Source organism: Tamandua tetradactyla, chromosome 9 (genome assembly GCF_023851605.1).
Source record: "Tamandua tetradactyla isolate mTamTet1 chromosome 9, mTamTet1.pri, whole genome shotgun sequence".
NCBI lineage: Eukaryota > Metazoa > Chordata > Mammalia > Pilosa > Myrmecophagidae > Tamandua > Tamandua tetradactyla.
This window is the reverse complement of record NC_135335.1, coordinates 84,821,592-84,838,195: the sequence shown is the minus strand read 5'-3', so window position 1 is coordinate 84,838,195 and position 16,604 is coordinate 84,821,592. Positions and strand designations below refer to the sequence as shown.

Below are 16,604 nucleotides of genomic sequence, written 5' to 3'. Positions count from 1 at the left end.
AAAAAAGCATAAATCAGTTTAGTCAAAATGGAGATGTTGGTTCATCTTGTGCCTAGCTTGAAAGAAAAATTAACCCCAGGACTGAAGCTGCTGGAAGGATTCTGTCTACAAATGAGCTGCTACTGATCTTTGGCCAAGAGTCAAAGGCTCCTGGCACAGAATGTCTCATGGTTACTATGGAATCATGGATGCTGGACCTGTCATAAGATCTAACTAGATGCTCATACCCTGCCCTCACCCTTCTTGTGAGACTGTGTTGCCCAGCTATGTAGAGCATGTTTTCTTGAAATCACAGAAGGGAGCTCGGGGTCTTAGCTCAAGTGAGTCAAGCCCCTCAGGGTGGTTTGGAGGGTTTGTCACTGTTGTTTTCCACTGTGGTTTACTGGTGTCCTTGTCTTCAGACTAACTATAGGTCAAAAGATATTTTCAAGGTGACTGTCATGTGCCCTACACCCTGCCAGGTCCTGACAACACCATGGTGAGTAGTGTGGATGGATTCAACTTTTTCCATAAAAATATTCATGGCCCTACTAGGGAAATAGACAAATAATTGATTGTGTGGTGGGTACTACTATGGAGAAGCACAGGGTGCTATGAGAGCATACCATTTGGGGACCTAAAGTGAAGGTGGGAGGGTGTGTTAGTTAGGGTTCTCTAGAGAAGCAGAATCAGCAGGGAACACTCACAAATATAAAATTTATAAAAGTGTCTTACATAACTGTGGGAATGTAGAGTCCAAAATCTGCAGGGCAGGCTGTGAAGCTGAAGATTCTGATGGAGGGTCTGGATGAACTCCACAGGAGAGTCTTGCCAGCTGAAGCAGGAAGAGAGCTTGTCCCTTCTGAATTCTCCTAAAAGGCTTCCAGTGATTAGATTAAGCATCACTCATTGCAGAAGACACTCCCCTTGGCTAATTACAAATGGAATCAGATGTGGATGCAGACGATGTGATCATGATTTAACTCTATGAAATGTCCTCATAGCAACAGGCAGGCCAGCACTTGCCCAACCAGACAAACAGGTACCACCACCTGGCCAAGTTGACATGTGAACCTCGCCATGACAGAGGGGTAATTTGGAAAGGCTTTCTTGAGGAAGCAATCTTTAAATTCATGACATTTAAGTTCATGAAGAGACTAAGTGATCAGACATGAAGAAATATAGAGCCTTCTAGGCAAGACTAAAGAAAAGGAAAAAATGTATAAAAAAAGGAGGTTTGAGGAGATATGTGAGAGTAAGTAGGATCAGGAAAGAAGTCCTGACTTGCTTTTGTACTTAAAGGAAAGGTAAATGGAGAGAGAAAGAGTTGAGCTTTTCTGGAAACAAAATGATCTAAGATGCAGCATAAGGAAAAAGCATAATGTAGTTGTAGAAAAATAGGATAACTGTCTCTATGGATATATAGGATTCCAAGTAATAAATGCAACAGAGATGTTGTGCATCTAAATACAATGGGGACTCCTGAAAGCTCTGCAGTGCATTTAGAATCAATGTGTTGGGAAATAGAGAGCCAGTGGAAGTTGTAAGTAAGAGAGTGGCATGATGAAATCAAGGTTTTGAAAAGCAGGAGGTAGATTAGATTGGCAGGAGATAAGACTGGACTAAAGGAATCTATCTGAAGCATCCAGGTATGAGGGGATCAGTACCTACATTATGGAAATGAAGATAGATAAAACTAAGGGGGAAAAGTTTCATAATTGCAATTATATCTAAACATAGCAGAAGCTCATTATGAGACTTCAAGCCCATTGATGAGTTAGAATAGTGGTACTCAGAACAAGAACCAAATGTGGCCAAGGAAGCAAGGAGGCATGACAAATTTAGTTTGGGACATTTTGAGTTTGAAGCTTACTATCATTCATTTCTTCTTTATTATAACCCTCCATTGATTATTATTAGTTTTGACTTTCTAATGACAACTGTCCTGAAGCATATCTAAATTGTGGGATAGGGAAGCCTTCCCTATTACATTCTGTAAATTAAGCTGTAAAACCTCACAAAAGAAAAAAAATTTTTGAGAAAATTTTCTTAATACTTGGAGAGTCTCTTTCATAGTATAATTAGGTGATTTCATGCTACATGTAGAATAATGGATTTGGGGGATTTCTTAAATAAACTTCAGTGATTAAATTTAGGGATTTCTTAAATAAACTTTCCTGCCTGTTGAGCATGTAAATGTGCAGCTCACATATATTACACATTTTAACAAATTTAATTTGACCAATTGAGTACGCATGAGGAATCCAGATTGAAACTATTTTTGTTTGTTGCATTGAAATTCTTTGAATACAAAGGAGACCAGTCTTTTCATTTGATTATTTAATAATTCGCCTTGTAATTTTGTTTATGTGATGATCATTCGTTGAAATGTCTTTGTTTAAAGTGAAAAGATAAACCTAAGCTCAGACCTTCTCTGCATTAGTGTGTGAGTTTGTGAGGTTTAACTAGATAATCCATTTCTTTCTTATAAAGAAAAATGGAATATTTGAACAGGATTCACATAAACCAGACTTTGAAATACACAGAGAAAAGAAATCTGAAACATTATCCCAAGGCCTTGCTCCTTTAGGGCAACTTTGCAAACAGTTTACAGATGATCTGAGTTGTTAAACCATGAAACACCATATTTAGCTCACATGATGGGGTTCAATTGCTTTCTCAAATTTGTATTTGTCTTGGCTTCCTTTATAATCTATAGTCTTGGTAGACATTGCCTTATTTCACTGCTTTTCCTTTGTTTTCCCATTTATATCATGGAGGTAGGTAGCAGCCTCACCTCTCTACTGCAAGTAACTTCTTGTGCTCTGCTCACACTTGAAAGCCATACAGGATCTCTCTAGGACACCTGAAGGACCTAGCAGCGATATGTCCCCTACTTTTATTCCCATTTTCCCAGCACATTAAGTCTACATGGAGAGGCATAGTTCTTTCATTCTGAATGCTTTTCTCTCAGGACATCTTTGAGGAAAATTTTCATTGAATAGATTTTTATTCCTTATATTTTTTACCTATCCTTGTACATGTGATTGTTTCTATAAATTAGGTCTCTAAAGATGTCTACCAAGTGACACAGTGTTGGCCTAATTACAGTTTACCTTTCTTAAGGAAAGGTTGAAAACATCATGAAAAAATATATATCCATATTTAATTAAGGTTCTTCACTAATAACAATGAAGTTTGTTCTCTTTCTAGAGATGATATGGTATTTATTGTCCTTTTATACAGAAAAAAGCTTTTTGAAAATTAAGTCAGAATTATGCATATGATCTAAAACATTGAGTCAGTAGTAGGCTTTAGGCAAAAATAAATGATCAGTCATAGAGAGTAAATAAATGTTACTTAACAGTTAGGTTATTTTTATTTTTTTCTGGAACACCCATTGAGGAACTAAGAATTAGAAAAATGGTCATTCAGTAATAAATACCATACACATGTAAATAGAATACTGCAAAAGCTTATGAATTGCCATAGGTCATTGTTCTCAGTTCTCTAATTGCTTTTTCAGCCCTAACCACTCACATGATCTGTTCTGAATGACTTTGCCATTAGTCAGATTTGGTGATACGTCAGTTTATTTGATTGACCAAACAGCAATAAGCAGAATACTATTTTCCCTTGTATGAGATGGAATCAAGTCCAATACAGATAGATCCAATGGGCTGATGATTTTCCACCTCTGCCCACATTAATTAAACTATAATAAAGTGGTTGCTATATAATGGTTGTGCATTTGATTGTAATACAACACACACAAACACACACACAAACCAAAGTTGTCTTTCTTCTGGAAAACTGGTAGCAACTGGTGACTGATGCCAAGTGAGACATATCTTTCAGAATATGTTTTCCCACTCAATGCCTAAGGTCAGCTCCAATTTAGAGTGGCCCCAATGAATTATCAAAAAAAAAACATAAAGCCATTTTTAAATATTTTGTGACTTAGCTCAAATCAGGAATTAGATTTTCTGTTTGGGAAGACACATTTAAATCAGTCTTTGTGGTTCTAGCACAGAGACCTAATTTATGTAGATGCCTACATGTTGAAGTACCATGCTTGATAGCTCATTAACTTGATTTTCTGGAAGTAAATAAAGAATGGAAGTATTTGCAAATTTGAAGTATAGTTTTAAATAAAAGCAATTGTCCATAATATGTGTTGCAAGTCTTCAGTATTTCAAGTTATGTGAAAAGTGAAAGTGTGTTTTGGTGGCAAGACATTGTTTTCTATTACTGCATAACAAATCACACCAAAACAGAAATTGCTCAGACAAAACAGAATTTCCTCATCTGTGAAATGGGGATAATATGAATACCTACTCTTATTATCTGCTCATTCAGAACAGATCAGAATCATATGCCTATGACTGGTGGGTGAATTCAGAAAATGCTCAGCTCTGCAGCTTTACTTGGACTGGAATCTCTCATGTGATTACAGTCAGGTATCCGCTAAGGCTGTAATCATCAGAAGACTCAACTGGGCTGGATGTCAAAGATGATTCAATGACATGATTAGCAAGTTGGTGCTAACATGGTTGGGAGTTCAATCAGGCCTTGATGGGCCTCTTCATAGAATTCTTGGGGTTCCTAAAAACATGGACTGTCTTCCAACAGGGATTGTCCTAAGAGGGAATGCCCTGAAAGCAAGGTTCCCCAGAGGCCCAAGCAGAAATGGCAAAGCTTTATTATGACCCCGCCTTAGAAATTCCAGAACATAACTTACACTGCATCCACTGATCATGAAAATCACTAAGGCTTGCCCAAATTCAAGGAAAGCAAATTAGACTCTGCCTCTCGATGGAAGGTGTATAAAAGAGTTTGTGGCCATCTTTAATAGCTCCCACAGACATAAGTTCAAATCTCAACTCTAACACTTACTAGCTGAGGGCAGATTATGAAACTTCTATTAGCCTATTTTCCCATTTGCAAAATGAATATAACAATGTCAATGATAGGACATTATTGGGATGACTGAATTAAATTAAACTGAACAATGTAGTTTGGGTTCTTAAAAATTTCCATCATAAATGTGTACACACATATAGATAAATGTGTATGCACACAAATGATGAATATAGGGACATATAACTCTGTTGATATATTAGCTGCATAGTAAAAGACTGCCAGTTTCAGATGTGACATTTTGGAAATCCCGTTCTATGTACCTGTTGCACTTTCTGTGCCTAGAATTCAAGTAGGAATCAAGATTAGCCTTTTTTATGATATGGAAGTTGTAGGGAAGAGTAGCAGAGGTTTACATTATGACCCTTAAATATCCATGGCAAAGCCCAATATCACTTAGAAAATTCAGTAGTGGTTCCCCAACTTGCCCCACCAGAAGGCTAGATGATTGCTCTTATATTCCCTTATCCTCCAACTAAGGTTTACTTTTGCATTTATGGAGTAGTTCTGCCACCTCTGATTTATCCAGTCTGTTCCTGCTTGTCATAATGAATTACCACCAAATTTCTCTATTATGTGCTGCAAAATTATAGCTTCCCCTACAGTTCATATAACTTTTTTGAGAGAAAAGTATGTTTTGCTTATTAATATCTGGACAAATACACATTAAAAGAGTGACAGAATAAAAGAAATCTTGAGTTGAAATGGTCCATTGCTCTAACTGACAAGCTCTCCTTTACCTGCCCAACCTTAAAAACTCATTTCTTGAGACACTTCTCATGTTGATGATGTTTTCTTGGATAACTAACTAATGCAGCTACTCTCCATCCCTTCTCACAAAAGGTAAGCATCGATCAGTTTGGATCTGTACATTTCATCACAGAAACTCTGTTTCTGTCTGTTCTCTTGTGTCTTTAGGATCAGGATATTATCCAAGGGTGGTTAACAGTTACAGTGATTTTTTTCCCCACATTATACAGAATTATCCAAAATAGAGGTTACTTATTGTTAAAGCCCAGACTCTGAAGCCACACCAATCAGATTCAAAATGCTGGTTCCTCCATTGACCAACTCTTGAGTTTTTATTCAGATTAACCAAACTTTTTATGGTCTCATTTCCTCATCTGTGAAATGGGGATAATATGAATACCTACTTACAGTGTTGTCATGAGAATTAAGTGTTAATAGTTGTAAAGTGGCTTCTTTAATGTAGCACAAAGTTTTCAAGGTTCATCCGTGTTTGTAGCACACATTGATACTTCACTCCTTTTTATGTGCAAATAATATTCCATGGTCTGGATTTACTACATTTTTTAAATTCATTTATCCATTGACTTTGCAAATACTGGGAACAGCTATAAACAGGAGACATAAATATCGAGTATGCAATTAGGTTGTAAAAAACTACTTCTGATGGCACTTGCAGGATAAAATAGACAACATTCAAGATTCTTCACAGCAAGCATAATATAGTGGTTCAGCTTATAGGCTCTAGAGCCAAACTGTGGGACTCAAATCCTGTGCGAGATTTTAATTTCCTCATCTGTAAAATGGGGTTAATAATAATGCTTGCTTCAAAGTGCCATTCAATATTCATAAAATCCCTTTAAATTGTTTTCACCTTTTGGGCTACTATGAATAATAATGCTGTAAGCATCCAAGTACAAGCTTTTGTGTGGACATGTGTTTTCATTTCTCTTGGGTATTTACCAAATAATGGAATTGCTAAGTCATATGGCAACTCTATGTTTAATTATTTGAGGAACTGCTGGGCTGTATTCCACCTATGAGCTCTTGCACAGGACAATGTTAGGTGGTTTCCTGATAAAAGCTGTTTTTTAAAATAATTTTTTGTGTATTTTGCATATCAGAAATCATATAGCTCACATATAAAACGTATAATTTAACAAATTTTATTGCTTAGGCTAAGTAAAATAAGTCAGCCTAATGTAAAAAATACGTAAAGTCAACTTAGCAGGGGTAACGTATTGATAAAGTAAAAATCCCAAAGGTGGCAGGTGAATGACTGAAATTTGGGAACACTTTCCAGTTAGAAAAGAACTAGAAACTAAACCCGTAAATAGAGACACACTCCCCTCCTTCTCACGTCTGAAAGTTACTCACAGAGAGTGTGTTTTTAACTTGTCACTTGTTTTGCAATAGGTTCTTGCAACCAGCCCTGGCACAGATCTGTTGCTCTGACTTCTGGTAATGAGGCAGTGCTCCTAATTTAGGAGATGAGGACTGAGAGTGCTCTATAAAAACTAAACCCATGTAAAATTCAGGCAATCGCTATGGCTGTTAACCACATTCATGCAATACAATGCTGTGGACATCGAGCAAGATGGCTTAGTTTCTGATCGCATGCGTGCTTTTTTCCAGATGTGTAACTTTAGGTGAATCACTATCTTTCTGGCTTTTTATTTTCCCTCCTCTGCGAAATAGGGGGCTTTGGCAATGGCTCTGCCTTCCTTATAGGGTTATTATATCAAATAACATATGGTATGTGAAACTTCTTTGCAAATACTGGGAAATAGAGACATAAATATTGAGCATGCAATTAGGTTGTGGAAAACTATTTCTGATGGCACTTGTAGGATAAAATAGACAGCACTCAAGGTTCTTAACAGCAAGGGCAACATAGTGGTTCAGCTTACAGACTCTAGGGGCTCAACTCCTGTATGAGATTTTAATTTCCTCGTCTGTAAAATGGGGATAATAATAATAATACTTGCTTGCTTCAAAGGGATTTTATGAATATTTAATGTGCTAACACATGTAAAGTGTTTGGAACAATGGCTTTTTCTTAGTATATGATTGATACATTAACTATTAGTATCATACAGCTACATTTAGATGCTTCTGGTGATGGGATGCTTTTTGTTGACATACACAGGCTTCTTCCTTGCCCCACACAGTCCATTAAGCTATAATCTCTAAACGGCTTAGGGGGAGAAAGGAAATAGAGATTTTAGAGTCTGCATTATGTGTCCACTTGTATTTAATGTATGTGAGTCATCCCAGTGTCTTTGTTTGCCAGGCTGTATGTCAAATAATACATGGTGGTTTGGCTTAAACTACAAGCACTTGTTGGCTCAGGGGGTTGGAAGCCAACAGTCCAAACCAAGGTACTGGCAAGGCCATGCTTTTCCCCTGATGCCTGAGCTGCTCTGGTTGCTGGCTCACCAACAATCCTTGGGATTATTTGACTTGCATCTCTGCCTCCCATTACCTGGAGATATTTTTCTCCTTATGTGTGCTTTCCGGGTTTTTTCTGCCTTCCGGCTTCTTTCTGTAGCCTTCTCTCTATAAGACATCTCGTAATACAGGTTAAGGCCACCCTCATCTGTTGGGCCACTATTCTAAATAGGATTTTAGGAGACTCTCTTTACTAACGAATGCACTCCTTAACTGATAGTCTATCCATCAAAGGCCCCTATTTACAAATGAGCTCATACCCACAGGAATGCTGATTAAGACCAGGAACATGTCTCTTGACATTTAATGTTTAGACCTTGCTTTACAACCTTCGGTGGTTATTTTATTCCCAAGGTCAGAGGAATCAGAGAATATTGACCAAGCTATGGGCTCTGGAACTGGACAGATTTATATGAATCCAGTTTCACTCCTTCCTAAATGCTGTGGCATCTCTTGGACAAATTATTTAAGCTCCCTAAATGTCAATTACCTCATCTATATATTGGAGATGATAAGCACTATAATTGCATAGGGTTGTTGAGAGTAAGATAAGAGGGAAAAGAAGAGTGTTCAGTAAATATTAGTTATTGTTATTACTGGATTAATTTACCCTAGAATATATAGAACTATTTTTCAAGTTGCTTATGTGGAAGAATTAGATACAGCTATTGCAACCCTCAAGGCTCCAGTTTGGAAATTGAAGTATAGATTTGAGTGGTGACACCGTGACCCAATTCTCTGGCTCTTAGTCTGATTATAACTCCCACCGATGGACTATCCCTATTGGGAGACGTGTTTTATGGGCCAGAAGAAATTTGAATGGAGACAACCACACACTTCGCATCCTGTTGGTAGAGTGCTTTCACTTCATCACTCACAAGATAATAGAAACTTTATGCCTTCCTTGCCTTTACTTGTCAACAGATTATCGGATCATAGGATTACTTTTTCACATTCCTACATAGCACCTCCTCTCTTTTGCCAACTTCATAAGAGGCAGATGTTTATCTCCAGAATATTCTGGCATTCTCCCCTGAGGTATGCAAAATTCATGACATAATTTTTGTCATGTGGTAACTGAGCCTTGGTTTGTTACAACTGGAAGTTTAAAGTTATTTAGGGGGTTACCACTACAGAAGTCTCTGGAGGATTTGTTCTATGTGAAGTTCACCATTTGCCTTCTATTTCAGGCTCCATGTGAATCAACTATTGAACTAAAGCACAAAGATGATTTAACCAAAAAATTACACATTTCATAACCATAGTTTTAAAAGCAGCACAGACATTTCAAATTCTTGAATTTAGAGGGTCATCCGGATTAAAATGCATTCATTTTAAGCACAACAAGTATTTGGATCTATGCCCCCCCAAATTCAGGTTAGACTGTATCATTTGCCTAGCGACAGCCCTGAATTGCAGGCTGGAGGAATTTTATGGACTACACTAACACTTTGTAAAAGTAATTTATGGCAAAAGTTTCAAAATCTTCCCCTTTCTATATAAACCATATATTTGTGTCTTGCTTATATAACATATGATGCACCTAAACAGAGAAAAGACTCCTAAAGAGAAATTTTGCCTAACTCATCAATTCATAAAGGAATTTTTAATAAGTCAACCTAATAAGAGGAGAATCCACAGAGCAAATACATGTATAGGTAGTTAGAAAGGCTGAAATTAATTTGTTACCAGATGCAAAACTGGTCAATGTGCTCAGGGAATTAATCAATTGCATCTCCACTGGACAAGATTCATTTGCTTTGCTACAAATGAGAATAATTTACGTTACTACAATTTTCTACAACTTATGTAGTAAAATAGCTCAAAGACAATGAAAGGCACAGATAAATTAGGAGGGTACTTAGACAAGATATCTGGTAGTCTTTCTTTTTGGTGTTTTTTGATTTTGCCATTCCAGTTTCTTATAATTTTTCCTCGCATATGATATACCATGTGTGTTAGTTAGATTCTGTTGTCAACTTGGCCAGATGAGCATACCTAGTCTTGTTGCTGCAGACATAAGCCAACGGTACGTGAACCTCATCTGTTGCCAATTACATCTGCAGTCAGCTAGGAGGCGTGTCTGCTGCAATGAGTGATGTTTGACTTAATTGGCTGGTGCTTAAATGAGAGATTGCAACATAGTACTGCTAAGCAGCTCGGCATTCCTCATCTCAGCACTAGTAGCTCAGCCCAGGCCTTTGGAGATGCAGAAAGAAGTAACCCTGGGGAAAGTTGTTGGAACCCAGGGGCCTGGAGAAAAGACCAGCAGAGACCATCTTGTGCCTTCCACGTAAGAAAGAACCTCAGTGGAAAGTTAGCTGCCTTTCCTCTGAAGGCAGAGGAAAGAACGAACAAAATAAATCTCCTTTTATTAAAAGCCAATCTGTCTCTGGTGTGTTGCATTCTGGCAGCTAGCAAACTAGAACAGATTTGGTACCGGGAGTGGGGTTAAGTTTCATATGATCAAACCCCAAGACTGGGGACTCAGCCTATAGCTTTGGTTGTCCACACTGCTTGTGAGAATATCAAGAATTCAACTTGGGGTGGTTGAATTTTCCCCTGTTCTCACCATTCCCCAAAGAGGACTTTGCAAGTACTTTTCCACTCACTGATCAAATCACTCTGGGATTCATGGGGGCATCACTCTGGATAAACCAACAAAATCTCATGTCCTACCCAAGGTTTCATGTACTTATGTTGTTCAACAAACTATCTACATAAGTTATATTAGGAGATGCACTAGTCAAAATATAAATTTTGTCCCAAATACACATTTTTTGCTTTAGTCTCACACATATGTTGAAATTTTAAAATATTAATTACAGTCTATTTTCAGCACCCTGCAGTAATGACATTCTTTTGTTCTTCCTCATGCAAAATGTTTTTTAAATTTGTACATTTAGTCACTATCATCATACACTCTAGGCATTCCTAGATTATACCATCTCAATCTTTATCATCTATCTTTCTTTGTGATTTCCTTTATGTCCCCAGCCCTCTTCACTCTATCATTCTCACATTCAGCTTCATTCAGCATTTTAACATAATTCTATTACAGTTACGTAGTATTGTGCTATCTATTTCTGAGTTTTCATATTCAGTCCTGTTGCACAATCTGTATCCCTTCAGCTCCAATTACCCAATATCTTACCCTATTTCTATCTCCTGATGGTCTCTGTTACCAGTGAAATGTTCCAAGTTTATTCACTTATGTCAGTTCATATCAGTGAGAGCATACAGTATTTGTCCTTTTGTTTTTGGCTAATCTCACTCAGCATAATGTCCATCCATGTTGTTACATACTTCACAACTTTATTCTGTCTTACAGCTGCATAATATTCCATCGTATGTATATGAAACAGTTTGCTTAGCCACCTGTCTGTTGATGGACATTTTGGCTGTTTCTATTTCTTTGTAATTGTAAATAATGCTGCTATAAACATTGGTGTGCAAATGTCCATCTGTGTCCTTGCCCTCATGTCCTTTGAGTAGAGACAGCATATAGATGGATCCTGTTTTTTAATCCATTCTGCCCTTCTATGTCCTTTGATTGGGGTGTTTAATCCATTAACATTTAGTGTTATTACTGTATGGGTAGTACTTTCTTCTACCATTTTGCCTTTTGGGTTTTATATGTCATATCTAATTTTCCTTCTTTTTACCTTTACTCATAGCCTTCCTTTCTACACTCTTCTCCACACCTCTCTCTTCTGTCTTTTCCTATCTGTCTCTAGTGCTCCCTTTAGTATTTCTTGCAGAGCTGGTCTCTTCATCACTAATTCTCTCAGTGATTTTTTGTCTTAAAATGTTTTAATTTCTCCCTCATTTTTGAAAGACAATTTTGCTGGATATAGAATTCTTGGTTGGCAGTTTTTCTCTTTTAATAATTTAAATATATCATCCTACTGTCTTCTCGCCTCTGTGGTTTCTGCTGAGAAATCTACACATAGTCTTTTTGGGCTTCCCTTGTGTATTAGTTAGGGTTCTCTAGAGAAACAGAATCAACAGGGAACACTTGCAAATATAAAATTTATGAAAGTGTCTCACGTGACCGTAGGAATGCAGAGTCCAAAATCCACAGGGCAGGCTGCGAAGCCGATGACTCCGATGGATGGCCTGGATGAACTCCACAGGAGAGGCTCACCAGCCAAAGCAGGAATAGAACCTGTCTCCTCTGAGTCCTCCTTAAAAGGCTTCCCATGATTGCATTTAGCATCACTAATTGCAGAAGACACTCCCCCTTGGCTGATTACAAATGGAATCAGCTGTGGATGTAGCTGATGTGATCATGACCTAATCCTATGAAATGTCCTCATTGCAACGGACAGGCCAGCGCTTGCCCAATCAGATGAACAGGTACCACAACTTGGCCAAGTGGACACCTGTCCCTAACCATGACAGTCCACCCCTTGGTTCCTGGACCCATGGATCCTGGCTATGGGAGAAACAGCACCATACAGTGGACACTGATTCAGAGCATACACAGCTTCCTGGAGAACATTACCCCAGCCTTTCAAGTTTTTGCCACCTAGTTGGCACCGTAATTGAGTTGTCAAAAGGCCATTCCACCATTCTATCAATCCAGCTGCTTCTGGATGATGGGGAACATGGTAAGACCAGAGAATTCCATGAGCATGTGCCCATTCCCGCATTTCATTTGCTGTGAAGTCTGTTCCTTGATCCGAAGCAATGCTATGTGGAATACCATGACGATGGATAAGGCATTCTGTAAGCCCACAGATAGTAGTTTTGGCAGAAGCATTGCATGCAGGGAAAGCAAACCCATATCCAGAGTATGTGTCTATTCCAGTTAGAACAAATTGTTGCCCCTTCCATGAAGGGAGTGGTCCAATGTAATCAACCTGCCACCATGTAGCTGGCTGGTCACCTCGGGGAATGGTGCCATATCGGGGGCTGAGTGTGGGTCTCTGCTGCTGGCAGATTGGATACTCAGCAGTGGCTGTAGCCAGGTCAGCCTTGGTGAGTGGAAGTCCATGTTGCTGAGCCCATGCATAACCTCCATCCCTACCACCATGACCACTTTGTTCATGAGCCCATTGGGCAATAACAGGAGTTGCTGGGGAAACAGGCTGACTGGTATCCATAGAACGGGTCATCTTATCCACTTGATTATTAAAATCTTCCTCTGCTGAATTCACCCTCTGGTGTGCATTCACATGGGACACAAATATCTTCATGTTTTTAGCCCACTCAGAAAGTTCTATCCACATACTTCTTCCCCAGACCTCTTTGTCATCAATTTTCCAATTATGGTCTTTCCAAGTCCCTGACCATCCAGCCAAACCATTAGCAACAGCCCATGAGTCAGTATACAAACGCACCTCTGGCCAGTTTTCCTTTCAAGCAAAATGAACAACCAGGGGCACTGCTTGAAGTTCTGCCCACTGGGAGGATTTCCCCTCACCACTGTCCTTCAAGGACACCCCAGAAAGGGGTTGTAATGCTGCAGCTGTCCACTTTCGGGTGGTACCTGCATATCGTGCTGAACCATCTGTAAACCAGGCCCGAGTTTTCTCTTCCTCAGTCAATTCACTGTAAGGAACTCCCCAAGAGGCCATAGCTCTGGTCTGGGAAAGAGAAGGTAATGTGGCAGCAGGAGTGGAAACCATGGGCATTTGTGCCACTTCTTCATGTAACTTACTTGTGCCTTCAGGACCTGCTCTGGCTCTATCTCGTATATACCATTTCCACTTTACAATAGGGTGCTGCTGTGCACGCCCAACTTTATGGCTTGGTGGATCAGACAACACCCAACTCATGATAGGCAACTCAGGTCTCATGGTAACTTGGTGGCCCATGGTTAAGTGTTCAGTCTCTACTAAGGCCCAGTAGCAGGCCAAAAGCTGTTTCTCAAAAAGAGAGTAGTTATCTGCAGCATTTGGTAAGGCTTTGCTCCAAAATCCTAAGGGTCTGCGTTGTAATTCTCCTATAGGGGCCTGCCACTTTCTAAAGCCGAAGGATAAATGACTTTCAGACTTTGAGATCCCACGGCGCTTGCCCTGCAGGTTTTACATCTGTGTTCCAGTTTCTCCCTATGGAAATGACAGCCTATATCCTGTGAATATCCTCCTTTGCATCTTGGCACCAGACAACTTGTTTTGAGATTCACAGGTCCGCAGCAAGAGAATTTTTTACATCTGTGTAAGGTGATGCTTGAAGTTGCCAAGTTGACAAGGGGTGGACATGTGTTAGTTAGATTCAGTTGTCAACTTGGCCAGGTGAGCATACCTAGTCTTGTTGCTGCGGATATAAGCCAACGGTATGTGAACCTCATCTGTTGCCAATTACATCTGCAGTCAGCTAAGAGGCGTGTCTGCTGCAATGAGTGATGTTTGACTTAATTGGCTGGTGCTTAAATGAGAGATTGCAACATAGTACTGCTAAGCAGCTCGGCATTCCTCATCTCAGCACTAGCAGCTCAGCCCAGGCCTTTGGAGATGCAGAAAGAAGTAACCCTGGGGAAAGTTGTTGGAACCCAGGGGCCTGGAGAAAAGACCAGCAGAGACCATCTTGTGCCTTCCACGTAAGAAAGAACCTCAGTGGAAAGTTAGCTGCCTTTCCTCTGAAGAACCAACAAAATAAATCCCCTTTTATTAAAAGCCAATCCGTCTCTGGTGTGTTGCATTCTGGCAGCTAGCAAACTAGAACACCATATTACTGTACGTAGCAATAATAATAGTCACAATTGAGATTAGCCATTATGGTGAATTCTTAAATTATATTATTAAATTATCACATGAATCTATGAAGTAAGTATTAAGGCCTTAAACTACATAAAATTATAAACCTATAAAGGATATTAATCTGATTTTTAGTTACTCTTCACTAAGGAACACTTGCTGACCAAGGCTGCTATGGGCCAGGCTTTCTTATGGGTATCTCATGGGAATCTGGCCTGGGCAGACTGGCCGGCAGGTCTAGGATCATCTCCTCTCCCTCCTCCTTCTCCTCCTCTTCTCCTTCTTCTTTTTATTCCTTCTTCTCCTCCTTCCAGCTGATCACTGAGAGTCCTTGGGCTTTGCTCATCTGCTCTGGACATGAACATGCAAGGCTGCGGCCCTGAAGTCTGAGCCTCCTCCGTCTCATCTGAGCACTGACAAAGGGAGGGGATTTTAGCTCCCTTTTGATGGGTAGCATCAGACCTGCTTATACAGAAAGCTGAAAATAAGCCCCTTATTGTACAGAGATTTGTTCTCTATGATGCATCCTATGAAATGTAATCAAGTCATGAACCCCTGTCCCCATAGTCATATCATAACTTAAAATTACAGCTTGATAATGTCACAAAATTGAATGGTTTGACGTATGCATTCATTGATTCATTCATTCATTCAATGGATAGACATTTATGGACTACCTACTCTGTGCTAGACATGACTCTTATTTCAAAGGAAGCCAGCAGTGAATAAACTAGACAAAAATTTTTGCCTTCCTGAAACTTAAACAATTTTAAAGAAGTGACTATTCAGTGCATTAAGTGATCTGAGGTATAAATATGTTAAATGATGTCACCAAGGAGGCCAGTGTGAACAATGAGAAAAGGTGCATGTTTTCTTCATAAATATTGAAGGCACAGCTCATTTTATGGGGTTGGTACAATGTAAGCCCTGTTGAATCATAGCAGAGGTACAAACATTGATTATGAATGAGTGAATTAATGAGTGAATGACTCTAATATGCTTCTTACAGGGAAGTTCACAACATGTTAGTACCACAGACATATGGAGTTTTCCTTTTCCCTTGAAAATTCATGAGGAGCTAACAATTTTTTAAATAAGAAAACCCATAATTAGATTGTGTGTTTTGACTAACTTCTTCCTTCTTATTTTTTAGACAGCTTACTTTAGAGAAAAGGCAGTCCTTTGTTCTCTGTTCCTCTACATTTAAATCTTAAAATTAATGTAGCGAAAGCATTAATTGATGTTGGAGAATGTGTTTTAGTTCTCTAAATTAGCATTTTACAAGCCTGACAGAGGTACTTTGCCAAGAATAAAGAATCTTCAACAAATGTTTGCTTTCAGATGGAAATCAGATGGTGAAGAAATACATACACACACATACATAATGAAGAAAAACAAAGAGAGAAAAGGAACATTTTATTTGATGAAACAAATTTATTATTTGAAACGCAAAGAGAATGAATGAATGATGGACTCCACAACAGAGCAGGAGCCCGCATTCCACAGAAGGGTCTCTGAGACCACATGTTCCTGGATCCATGTCAGTTTCTGCTGCCACATTTCATGCCCTCTTACAGTTCCAATTTCACCATACCAAGATACTTACCAAATATTTTGAGAACAAGTAAGAATTTAGGGAGAATTAGGCTCAAACCCATTCGGTAGTAATTCTCTCTGGTTAATCTGTCATTTACCCGTTGGGGTGAGACATCTTCCCAAATGGGAGTGGAATATGGGTAGAAAAGGAGAACTAAGAGTTTCACCTTGGATGGGATAATTATATAATATCCTAGTGAGTCAACT

General features: G+C 39.0%; 1 long non-coding RNA gene across 1 annotated transcript; it reads left to right on the top strand.

Annotated features, from left to right (window-relative positions):
- The first annotated feature begins 220 nt into the window (after window positions 1-220).
- On the top strand, window positions 221-15,213 carry LOC143646186 (uncharacterized). Its single transcript, XR_013157367.1, has 3 exons — window positions 221-320; window positions 402-478; window positions 15,116-15,213. It is a non-coding gene; the product is annotated as an uncharacterized LOC143646186 (long non-coding RNA).
- The last annotated feature ends 1,391 nt before the right edge of the window (window positions 15,214-16,604 follow it).